General features: G+C 51.1%; 1 non-coding gene across 4 annotated transcripts in view; it reads right to left on the bottom strand.

Moving 5' to 3' along the window:
- MTURN overlaps positions 1 to 9,810 on the bottom strand; it is a 28,891-nt gene extending 19,081 nt beyond the window's left edge. For all 4 annotated transcript variants that reach the window (XR_005369639.1, XR_005369641.1, XR_005369640.1 and 1 more), the window contains exon 1: positions 9,573 to 9,810. This is a non-coding gene — a transcript (maturin, neural progenitor differentiation regulator homolog). The remainder of the gene's footprint in view (positions 1 to 9,572) is intronic.
- Between the last annotated feature and the right edge of the window lie 2,661 nt (positions 9,811 to 12,471).

The following is a 12,471-nucleotide window of genomic DNA, read 5'->3' as shown; positions in this document are numbered from 1 at the left end:
AGGGAAAGGAGAAAACAAAGACACACGGTCATTACCCTCAGTGTGAAATCCGAAAAGCCGAAACACATTTTTTTTTCTTAATTACATAAATCTGAAGCCCTCTGTTCCAAAGTAAAATTCCTATGTTCGTTCTTGATTCACCCGCCCTGAAGGGGATGAGAGACTGCATACCCTATAGAAAAGCCCCAGCTTTCAGTCCACGATCTCACCTGCTCCATTTGCCAGCAGATCTGCTCAGACGTAGCAAAAAGGCAGTGGGATCGATATTCCCCTGCCCACGATTTCCACAGTCCTTCTTCTCCCGCTGAGTGAGGAGGGTTTTAAAAGCAGCAGGGAGGGAAAACCCAGGGCCTGCATGATCCGTGGCTCTGCCTTCAGCTAGAGCTGAAGGATTAATTAAGCAGAGTTTGTAACCACTAACTTGCAATGAGACATTCTTTACCCAGATCCACCTGTGAGTAGGGGTAAATTTACTTCAAAATGAAATGAATTAAGACAAAACCAAATCAAAATGAATTTAGAGGAACACACAGAAGAGCCATAGCTATGTCACTGGGAAGCAAAGGCTTTCTGAAAGCTCCCCTTCTCTAAAAATGCTTGAAGAGGGCATTGCCTCCTGATGGTAACATGTACCAAGGGAAGACTGGTTCTAGGCTTCATTTTTTTCTTAAGGCTAGACAAGGTTTTGTGGTTTTTTTTGTTTCCCCACGTGAGGATATCTGTCTTAGCACCTCTTTAAAACTGGACAAGTCTCTCCCATACACGTTCAAGGATCTGGAATAAGCCCAAGAAACTGGCTTGAGAAGCCCCCTGCTTTGCACATCAGAGCTAGGGAGGGGCACCGGGCTACTAGGGTAACATCAGGGTACGTGACCAAGAGTCATTGTTGAGAGGGAACCGATCAATGACAGCTCACCATTGGCGGAAAAGTGTAGAGGCGTGGGAGGGAGGAAGACATCTGGCAAATTAGAGCAAGAAGCAGAGAGGAGGCAGCAGGGGACAAGATCTATTTGGAGAAATAGTCCATGTCAAGCACACACTTGCTCCCTTCCATTAATACAATGATTAGGGCATCACCCCCCAGAAAGTTCTATGTCAATCACTCGAGAAACACATTTCACCTCCTTCCTTCTCACTGCAGCATTTCTAAGAACTGGATCTACAGACTTCAAATACTGCTCCAGTCCAAGAGCCTAACTAATGTGCCATCTTTCCACCCCAATTATCTGTGTTCCATAGATGTGAAGGTCCATTTTTGACACATGCTGCTCTAATTCCAGCAGACTTCTGGAGGGGCTTCTGCCTTGACCTAACAAAGATAACTTCTCGATTCTCTCGCTTTAGACAATAGCTCAAACACGATTCCCTATTAATTAAAAGATAACTTCTCGATTCTCTCGCTTTAGACAATAGCTCAAACACGATTCCCTATTAACACGACCCTTACAGTTGTCGAGCCACTGAAATGCCATTTATGTAAAAGCCTCTTACATTGTACAAAAGTGTAGTAGTACAAAGTGCTTTTATATTCGTTATCATCCTTGATTCTTGGGCAGCAGGGGTTCAGCAAGAACAATAAAGTCTCGCTTCCATATAAAGTTTTGCTTGCCACCCATTTTCATGCTCAAATTTTTAAAAGTTCCAGCGTGTTTCAAATTCTTACCCAAGTGGAAGATGGGATGAACATCTAGCACTGCACAATAGAAAACTATAATCCTGCCTTTCCTAGCCTTGTAAAGATTAGAGAAAAAGTCAAAAATATGTTAAGTGCCTGGCACAGTGCCTGACTGGCATGCAATGGATGTTCACTAACTGGTGGGTGTAAGTACCCTCTTGTCCCTTTTGTGTCTGCAGAATGGGGAGGAAGGGGCTGGGCTGGGCTTTCCACCTGCCACAAGCCTAAGGGCACCCACTGAGCAAATGAGACACTCAATGTGACTTCCCTGAGAACAGTACCCAAGGCAACCTGAGTTATACTTAATTCGGAAGTAGGTGGATCTATGAAAACCTTATATATCTACTTTTTTAAAGTACATTTGGGCTTTAAATTATAAACTAAGGAAAGTGCATCACTCAAGCAACAGAATTGCATCGTATCCACTACTGCTGGGAAATGAGACAGGTTCTTGAAGTGTTTCTAGGGCATTTCTAACCTCGTGAGGAGAGTGCTCGGGCCACAATCTCCACTGCTCCATTTCTGGAGCCGTTGACTTATGAATATATTTTGGAGCAGGCTGACTTACCACCTGCTAAAGGGCCTTCTGTCCAGTATGCTTACATTTCCTTCATTTGGCTGTCTAACTCTCAGACGGATTGGTTTTGTAGGTTTAAAGAAGTCTGAACCAAATCCCTGTCCATCTGATACAACAAGGGTGCGTGGCGTTTGGAATCACAGACTCCTGTGCACGCAGCCACTTAAAGCATCCCTTATTAAATGCTAATGTTTCCTATCTGTGGTAGCCCATAACAAAAAGTACTCTGATTTATTTGTTGAAACTGTTTCCTTCCAAAATTAACCAAGGCAGTCATTAAAGATCCATAAAGTACAAGGTAAGAGTCTGTAGTTGCAAAAATAAGGACAAAGGGGAAAACAATGAAAGGAAAAGAATATAAAACCGAGTGAGATTAGGCCCAACTGTGCCAGGTAAATGGGCCTGGCCATGGGCTGTAGATGGGACACCGCCCGCCCCTACAGCTTTCTATAGGCCTATGCAGAGACGGAAGTTCCATCAGTGGCCTGAGGCAGTGCCCCCGATAAAACAGATGAGCTCTTAAAAACTAACAGGCAATGGGCTGAGGGTATGATGGGAATCTCTTAGGAAAAATAGAGGGGCCCGTTCTAAGACCAGGAGAGGGCAGACAGACGTCTGGTGGCTGGGCTGACGCTCCTGAAAAATTCTGGGATCTAGTCTTGAACAAAGATAAATGGGTGACTGAGACCCAGAGTCCCGCATCATTGGGTGTAGCCACAGTGACTTTGACTTGGAAATTCAACCAGCCACTTTGGCTGTGAAAAAACTATAGCAGGAGTCAGAGAACTTGTGGCTTTGAACAATGTAACTCTCTGGCAAATATAAACCTAGGTAGGGAATGTATTGACTTTCCAACCATGCAATGAGAGCTAAGGCACCTTATCGTAGGAGGAATGCCAAGGAAGGCTTCCAAAGAGGAGCACAGCAGTGGTGCTCAAGCTTCAGCAAGCATCACAACATACCCCCCCCCCACTTCCGCATCACCCAACTTATTAAGACACAACTGTTGGGGGCAGGGCTAAGGATCTGCATTTCCAACAAGTTCCCAGGTGACGCTCACGCTGCTGGTTCTGGGACCACACTTTAAGAACCAGAACCAGAGCAGAACTTTGGCTAATCATATTTGGGAGGTGAGGAGTGAAGGTGAAAATCTCTGGTGAGAACTTTTATTTTATTTTATTTTAAGATTTTATTTATTTATTCATGAGAGACACAGAGGGACAGGCTGAGACACAGGCAGAGGGAGAAGCAGGCTCCATGCAGGGAGCCCGACGTGGGACTCGATCCTGGGTCTCCAGGATCAGGCCCTGAGCTGAAGGCAGGTGCTAAACCGCTGAGCCACCCGGGCTGCCCAGAACTTTGATTTTAAAACAGGCCATCCGTGGCCTTTCTTTCTGTCATTAGGTTGGACCAGAGTTTATCATCAAAGTTTGCCCAGCTTAAGACGACATAACCATGTCATCTGCACGCAGGAAAATGAGCACCTGTTTTCTACAGTATAGATGAGAACATCCAGCTCATGCCCGAATGGGATTATGCCACTATGGTAATTCAATCCCACAAATATCTTCTTGAGCAAACTCTGCATGCTCCTATTGTCCTAACACCTGGGATGGTGCTTGGCTTCCTGGTGCTTAGGCAGAGTCGGGGGTGGCCAGGGGGCAAAGAATGCACCCATTTCTCCTCCCTGGACTCAGTTATCTGAGTTAAAAGGCCACTGCCCATGGGCCTCACCCTCACTGTAGTACTGCCCTATGGGTTTTCGGCCATCATTAGTACCAAGGAGTCCATTCTGAGTTGGTGTGGCTTAATCCAAAGCTGACTGCCATCCGTCGAAGAGATGCTAGGAGAGAAAAGCTGCACGCCATCTCATACCACACAACGTACTCCTGCCCAGGGGTAAGAAGAGTGTGCCTGGCTGTACCTATGACCTGCTCTTTCTGCCGACCACTGATACGTTTTACCAAGGAGGAAACTGAGGCTCAGAGAGGTTAAGCAACTTGTCTGTGGTCACACAGAGGGTAAGGGGCAAAGCCAAGGGGCAAAGCCTTCAGCCTCAGTTCCTTCATTTGTAAGTCACAGAAAACAATAAAACAGTGTGGTTATAAAGATTATAGAGGTGAGCCTGTAGGCTGCCTCTCATGTAGCAGGAGCCCAGCGTGCTTCTTCCCGTCTGTTGAAACTCCTATCAGCATAACTTCACACTCCTCAGGATTACCACTTCATGCATATGTTAAGGACATACCTTTCTCCCTAAAAAAATCTCCCTATATGAATAATGCACAGCCACTGTGGAAAGCTTTACAGTTCCCACTATCCCTCATTTAATCCCCACAAAAATAATGTAACATAGGTATGATTATCCCCATTTGACATAGGAGGAAACTGAGGCTAGAGTTTAAATTAGATAGGAAGGTGCTCTTTTCTCCACCGTCCCACCATACGAGGCGATGCAATCTCATTTAGACAAGTTATATTTTCTTCTCCAAAATGAAAAGGTTCTGGGATCCCTGGGTGGCGCAGCGGTTTAGCGCCTGCCTTTGGCCCAGGGCGCGATCCTGGAGACCCTGGATCGAATCCCACGTCGGGCTCCTGGTGCATGGAGCCTGCTTCTCCCTCTGCCTGTGTCTCTGCCTCTCTCTCTCTCTCTCTCTCTCTCTGTGACTATCATAAATAAATAAAAATTTAAAAAAAAAATGAAAAGGTTCTTATTTGGTCACATAGTTAGGAATAGGGACACGCCTAGAACCAAAATGAGAGAGAATATATAGAGATACACGTATACACGCATGCATAAAATTAAATCACATGGTCCTTCTATAAACAGAGCCTTTTTTCTTTAATAGCATGACAACTGCTATCTTTGTTTTCATACTGAGGAGGGATTAAACGATACAAAATTTTAGATCCAAACATGTTTTTGATGGTTTGGCAGAAAAAATAGGACAATAAGGCAGCCCTCCCCTTCTCCTGTCATGAGCACCCAGGCGCCAGGGAGCCGCAGGGCAGGGCTCTTTGTTTCGAGCTCCTTTCTCCTGGCCCAGGACGAGCAGGGAAAGCAGCTGGTGCTGCCATGCCCAGGAGAGCGCGCACACGTGCCCCTCTGTCCGGCTGGTCCATCTGCGGATGCCAACACCCCACTCCTCAAGCCTGACGAAGCCCGCAGGACCTTCTGTGTTGGCAGAAGGGAGCACGCCACCTGTCTGTGAGCTCTCAGCCCCCTCCCTGTCACACCTGTAGAGCCAGGCAGGGTTGGCTCTGTCCCTGATCGGCCAACATAGAGGGCAGAGGCAGCTTCATTTTTATCCCAGGACCCGACCTTGGGCACTGTCCACGGCGACCTGAATCAGGGCAGCAGTGTGGAAAGGGATGGCGTGAACAGGATGGCCTGTGAGATGAGAAGAGGAAACAGTGCACAAGGGACCCAGGAGCTGCCAAAGTGGAAGGAAAATAAAAGGAAGCCCTTGTTCCCAAGGCCTTTGGAGCTCTTGGCTTGATGTCGCCCGTGGGACACTCTGCATGGTGCAAATGACAGGCCACCGGGCTTGGGCTCAAGTCCTGGCTGCCATTTCTTAGTGACATAGTCCTGGATAGATCTCTTACACTGAGCCTCAGTTTCCACACCTATAAAATGGGGACAATATCTAACCGTAGACTTTTTGTGAGGCCCAATAAGAAGCTGCCTGCCCTTGAACCCACAGTCTGAATGGGGTCCCCAGTTGTCACTCCTGGGATGCTCTGCTTTCAGTACACGGGCTACGGTTCAAGTTGCTGTACTTCTTATTAGCTGTGGGAGTCAGCACACCTTGCTGTGTGTCGGTGTCTTTGTGAGATGGAGAAAATCACAGAGAGGACCCTGTGAGGTAACTAAGATTAAGTAAGCACCTATGCACGAAGTACTTAGAACACATCTGACACATAGGAAATGGCACCTAAGTGGTAGTTACTCTTGGAAGCTGTCAACCTTGAAATTTAACATCTGCCTTCTTCACTATCATTCGTTCTCACACATAGGAGCTGAGCACCTATCATGCTTCTGACACTACTCCAAGTTCTGGAACGCAGTGATAAGTAAGACAGACAAGGCCATTGCTCTTATGAAGCTGACAGCCTCATGGGGGAGGCAGAAAATAAACAAGAGAGTATTAAGTACTAATAAGTGCTATGATTTGAATAAAAGACAGTGAGATGAAGGAATATGTGGTCAGGAAGGTTGCTCTCAGGCCCGAATGGCATGAAGGAGCCAGCCATGTAAAGATGTGGAGGAAGAACATTCTAGGCAGAGGGGACAGCAAATGCAAAGGCCCTGAGGCAGGAATGAGCTTGTCTGAGGACCAGATAAGTCAGTGTGGCACAAACACAGTGAGCAAGGAGGAAGAACGGTCCAAGATGAGGACCATTCACCTCAAAGAGGTGGCAGGAGACCCATCATATGGGGCATTTCACGGGCTCAGGTTCTACGGTAAAAGCTATAGGCAGTCAGTGTAGGTGGGAAGGCATAGGTCAAGTCCTGGATTTTTTTTTTTTTTTTTAAGACCTGGATTATATTTTAAACAGATCCAGAGTGATTGCTGTGTGGAGACTGCTGGAGAGTCCCTAATATCACCATCCCTATTTTAGGCACTGTTCTAAACAAGCCCACTGGGAAGGACTGATGTTATCATTCCCTCATGTACAGATGTGGCAATCACGGCACAGGGGCATTAAAGAAGTTTCCCCGATGCACACAGTTAGACAGGAGGGCTGGGGTACAAGCCCAAGCAGCCTGGCCCTAGAGCCTGCGCAGCCCTGACCATTATGCCAACTGCCTCTTAGGTGGATAGAATGACCCCAGGAAAGTGAGGTCAGAGATCCTATTATATGCTAGGTAGCCCTGGCCCGGTGCAAAGTAAGCCCTCGATAAATGCTTGATGTGTGAATGAATGAATGAATGAATGAGTCATGTGAAAACACTGTAAATTGAGAAGTACCATGTAAATATTGTTCATAAATCCTTCATATTACAGGAGTTCCATTCATCTTAAATTTCTTCTAATTCTTAACAGGATTTTCCTGGGAAAGGCAAAGGGAATGGAGGTAGGACACTTACTTCACCCCCGAGTCCCTTCATGTTTAACTAGGGGCAAATGACAGCCTGGCAAATCTGGCCTGGGAGAGATCTGAGGAGAGACCTGGGCTACAAAAACTCTGGTGGTTGGCATCCTCTCCATGATGGCCTCTAGACACTTTAAGAATGTTCCAATCTACCCAAGAAATCGTTTTTTTCCTCTCATCTACTTTCTTCCTTATCTATTTCATTTGGTAGAGAATGAATACGTTTTAAGCATTTTACTCATACAGGTGGGAAAACCTTTAAAATCTATTATAAACGGGCTTGAAAAAGTCACAACGTTTCTCAACGATGGTTCTCCTTGGGGTAGTTTCTTTGGGGATGTCTCCCACAGTTCCGGCAGGAGGGCTGTGTGGAACTCTCCCCTATAAAATCCAGAACTTTGGGTGATTCTTGCTCTATCTCGCACAGCAGGCAGAGGGAAATGCCACCTGCGGACTCGGGTTAGAAGGGACTTCTAATCAAATCCCGAGGTGGTAGTTAGTTGGACACTGGAGCCCCTTGCAGTATACCCCTGGGGTTTTCTCACGCCTTGGCAGTGGAGTACATCCCTTTGTAAGGATCTCCCATTTTCCCCCAATAACAAAGAACACTCACTCAACCACAGAAAGCAGTGTTCTCCTACATATTTGTAGTTTACTCCTCACAAGTACCTGTGACGGAGGTGTTCCCATTAACCTCATTCTACAGGTGAGAAAGCTGAAGCTCTTGGAGAGAGAGAGAGAGAGAGAGAGAGAGAGAGAGAGAGAGAGAGAGAGGTGCAAATTCCGGGGAAGCCCAGGTGTCTGAGGCGCCCTTGCTGCGCAGGTGTTTTATCTAGGGATCACCTGGGGGGGGGACTGGTATTGCGCCCATTTTTCAGATGTGTAAACTGAGCTGCCCCAAGGCTTCAGATCCGAGTCCCCAACCCGGCTGTCTGTCACCCGAGGCCATCTGTCTCCTCGCGTCGCCCCTCCGGGGCCCAGGTGTGTTCCTCACCCGCGGGGGGTGGCGTGCGCGCGGCGGGGGGGCTGCCTCCGTCTCTGGGGGCCCAGGAGGGTGGTGTCGCCGCGTCTCCCAGGGCGCTGCCAACCTGCGGGGGGCGGCGGGGGCGCGCGGGCCGGGCTTTGTCTGCCCCACCTGAGGAGCCCGCGCCAGGCCGCGCCGCGGGGCCGCCCCGCCTCGGTCCGCAGGGGCCGCGGCAGCGCCCGCTCCAGGCTCGCGCCGCCGACCGCACCGTAACCCGAGCCCGCGGCCGCCTCCATCTTACATCTGGGGACCGCGATCTTCTCCTCCGTCCCCGCAAACACTCCGGGGAGCGCCCCTCGCCCCCTCCCCGCACCTCCCGCCCCGGCGCCCCTGCCCGCCGCACCCCCTCCCCAAACCGCCAGCGCCAAGGTCCCAAGTGGGCGCAGGGGACCAAGTGGAAGATCCGCCCCTCGCAGGTGCAGGTCCCGGGGCCCCCAGCCCGCGGCGGGCGTGGGGGCGGGCGGGCGGGGCCGGCGCGGGGGGATGTCCCCGCGGCTGGAGACCCCGGGGGGCTCCGCCAGGGCCTCGGCCGCCGCCTCCGCCGGACGGAGCCCGCTCGGGCCGCGCACACCTCGCTGGGAGCTCGCAGAGGAGCCATGGAAGCGCGGGAGCAGAGGGGATAGGCGTGCCCGCGTGTGTGTGAGTGTGTCCGTGAGCGCGCGCGCACGCGCCTGTGCGTCTTTAAGATCCGGGGTGTAATTCCGCAAAGAAGGTCCTGGAGATGGGGCACGGCTCGTGTGGACAGAGGCTTTGTGTCCAAGCCGGCGGCGCAGGGGAGAGGCCGGGGCGGGGGCTCCCCCGGGCGGGGACAACTCGAGGAGTGGAGTCTGCGCCTCGGGAGGGGAGCGGGATTCCTCAGCCCGACGGGACGCCTGGGGGCAGGAAGCTCGGGACTCCGGGCCCTGCGGGACCATCGTGCGCCCCGGCCCGGGCTGGGGGGCGGCGGGGACGCTCGGCACAAGCTCCCGGCCGAGCCCCGAGCCCCGAGCCCCGAGCCCCGAGCCCGGGCCGCGGGGTCGCGTCCCCGAAACAGCCCGCCCCGCCCGGCTCCCCGGCCCTAAGGGCAGCCCCGCCGGCCGGGCCGGTTACGCCCCCACCCGCGCCCACAGCCTCGCCGGCGAGCCGGAGCTCGGGCGCAGGGAGGCGGCCGCGCGTCCACTCCCGCGGCTGCAGCCGTCCCTCCCCGCCCCCCCCGCACTCACAAAATTGTCCCCGCAGCCGTTGTCCGGACACAGCACGTAGAAGGAGACGCCGGGGTCGGCGTAGAAATCCATCCGGCGCTCGGTCTCCTCGGTGGCGATGAGCTCGAAGGGCGTGTTGGAGCACCATTTCTCCGCAACGTCAGCCAGCTGCTGGAAATCCATCCTGGCCCGCCGCGCCCGCCGCTCGCTCAGCCTCCTGCGCGCCGCCCGCCTCCCGCCTCCCGCCCGCCCTCCTCGCTCCTCGGGCGCCCTCCTCCCGGGCGGGCAGCGCGCGGCTCCGCGGCTCTCGGGCAGGCGGCGGGGCCGGGCGGCGCGGCTCCCTCCGGTCCCGGGGCTCCTCCCGGCGGGGACTGTTTACATGCTGTGTGTACGGAGTGGGCGGCGGCCTGGACGGCGCGGCGCCGCGCCCGGCCCCGCCCCCGGCCCGCCCCCGGCCCCGGCCCCGGCCCGGCCCCCGCCCAAGCCCCGCCCCCGGCCCGGCCCCGCCCAAGCCCCGCCCCCGGCCCGGCCCGGCCCCGCCCAAGCCCCGCCCCCGGCCCGGCCCCGCCCGCCTCCCGGCCCGTCCCTCTCGGGCGGCGCGGTCTGCAGCGGGCAGGGCGGGGCGGACTCCTCGGTTCGCACCACCACCTTTTTAAAAAAAATTTTATTTATTCTTTATTTATTTATTTATTATTTTAATAAATAAGCGAACCCAGCTTCGGAGCCTCCCGGAGTCCTCACGAGTCCGGCCCCGCCCCCGTTCCGTGACGTCATGCGCCCCAGCCAATCACCGGAGCCGGAGAGGAGGGCCGCGGTCCGCCAGCCCGGTGACGTCACAGCGCGGACCCGACCTCCGCGGCTTTCCCCGCTACAGTGAAGCGGGGGCGGTGGGGAAGCTCGGGGTCCCGGCTTGCGCTTGCTGGGGGTTAGCGGGCCTTGTCGGGCAAAGTGTTTTCCCGAATGCGATTTAAGTGCAGGGGACGCCCGCAGAATTGCAGATAACTTGGACCTCCTCTGAGGCTAACAATGGAGGAGCTGAGAAAATCTGAGGGAAACCGCTTTTCTCTTTCAGAAATCAGAGCTCTGTCCTCCGATTGGTGTAAAAAAATGTTTCCCCTAAATACATTGACTAGACACTGATGGGAGTATCCATTTGAAAGGAAGATGATAGGTTTTGGAGGTCTTTTTTTTTTTTCCCCCTGAACATAAATCTAAATATTTCTTAGAAATAAGCCTCCTCAGACTAGCTTGAATATTATTTACCTTCAATTCATATTGCATAACTTAAAATGACCAACTACAAGTTTGGAGAGGAGAAAGTACATTTTAAAACAAGTGTGCACAGCTCAGTGATTGCACCTGTTGAATGCTCATTGGTTGCCAGGAATGGGACAGGCATTACCGGATTGCAAAAAATGCATCGGAAGAGCCCTCGCCCACAGGAATTGAATGACGACTAGCAGAGACACGTTAAATAGCATTCATTCTACAAACGTTCAATCAGCTCTTGTCTTTAAAGTTGGTCTTCTGAACCAGGCACCGTGATAGCCCTCATGATATAAATATGAACAATGTGTAGTTCCACCCTGAAAGGGCTGGCAGATTAGCCAAGGAAAGCTGGGGATACCGTCAACCCTCTGAACACACCCTTTAAAATGGGTGTGATTCTGGAAAATTGTTCTCTTGCACATTTCTGGGATAGGGACTCTTTTTCCCTTGACTTTCCTTACTAAATCAAAGCTGCATTTCCATATTGAAAGTAGAAACTCCACATAATCTTTCAGTAGAGGCAGAGGTCAGGACGGTGATCAGCTCAAAGCCATCCTGGGCACTGCCTCTTACCTTTAACCTGATGGGAGTTGTCCTCACCCTGAAGTTAGTGGCTCCATGTAACAATTCCCTGATTTCAGAATTTCCCAATTCTTTGAAAACAATTTAGTCAGTGAACATTTATGGACCATCTATTGGTACCAGGTATACAAGGCCCAATTTTTGCCACCAAGGACAGACTATACACTAGGCAGGATTCCAAGTTGATCTTCAAGATCCATGCCTGCTTGGTATACATGCACCTTCTCCCAATCATTCAAACACTAATCTAGGTATTGCTGTGAGGGATTTTAGAGATATAATTACGGTTTCCAAGCAGTTGACCTTAAGACAGGGAGGTTGTCCCCGGTGGGCCTGGCCTAATTAGGTGAGGTGTTAAAAGGGACTGGGCTTTTCCTGGAGAGAGATTCAAAGCATGAGGTAGATTCCTCATCAAGGTGATTCTCCGCTGATGATGTTGGAGATAGAAGGGGCCATCTGGCAAGGACCAGGCAGCTGAGTGTAGGAGCTGAGAGCAAACCCTGGCCAACAGTCGGCAAGGAAGTGAGATTTCTGTCTCACAGCTTCGAGGAACTGAATTCTGACAATGACCTCAATGAGTTTGAAAGTGGGGTTTTTTTCTTAGAGCCTCCAGACGAAAACTCAGCCTGACCGAACCATGATGAAAACCTTGACAGACCCTGAGCAGAGAATGCACGCATGCGGTGGCTGTGCCAGAACTACTGACTTACAGCACCATAAGCTAATAAATGGCTATTGTCTTAAGTCACTAAGTTTGTTTTAATTTGCTATGTAACATTGAAAAGAGTACATAAGACAATGAAGGAGACAAGCACATGGATAAAGAAAATTCCATATGTTCCTGTAAATGTTATAAAATGTTGCTCTATTTTTTTTTCCTGTTTTTTAATATGGTGACCTCAGGAAAAAAGCAAGCTTCTGGTTCTGCCATTTAAAGCATTATTATACATTACTCTGGAAGTTCCAAAAATAAAAAGATTCCTTAAATTTGAGACTAAAATATATAAATAAAATACATAGCTTGTCTTGGAAAACAGGAAGTTTAAAAAATGCCTGTGTTTTTAAATCC

This window comes from Canis lupus, chromosome 14 (genome assembly GCF_011100685.1).
Source record: "Canis lupus familiaris isolate Mischka breed German Shepherd chromosome 14, alternate assembly UU_Cfam_GSD_1.0, whole genome shotgun sequence".
NCBI classification, from domain to species: domain Eukaryota; kingdom Metazoa; phylum Chordata; class Mammalia; order Carnivora; family Canidae; genus Canis; species Canis lupus.
The sequence above is the reverse complement of the archived record's forward strand: the minus strand, read 5'-3'. Positions and strand labels throughout refer to the sequence as shown.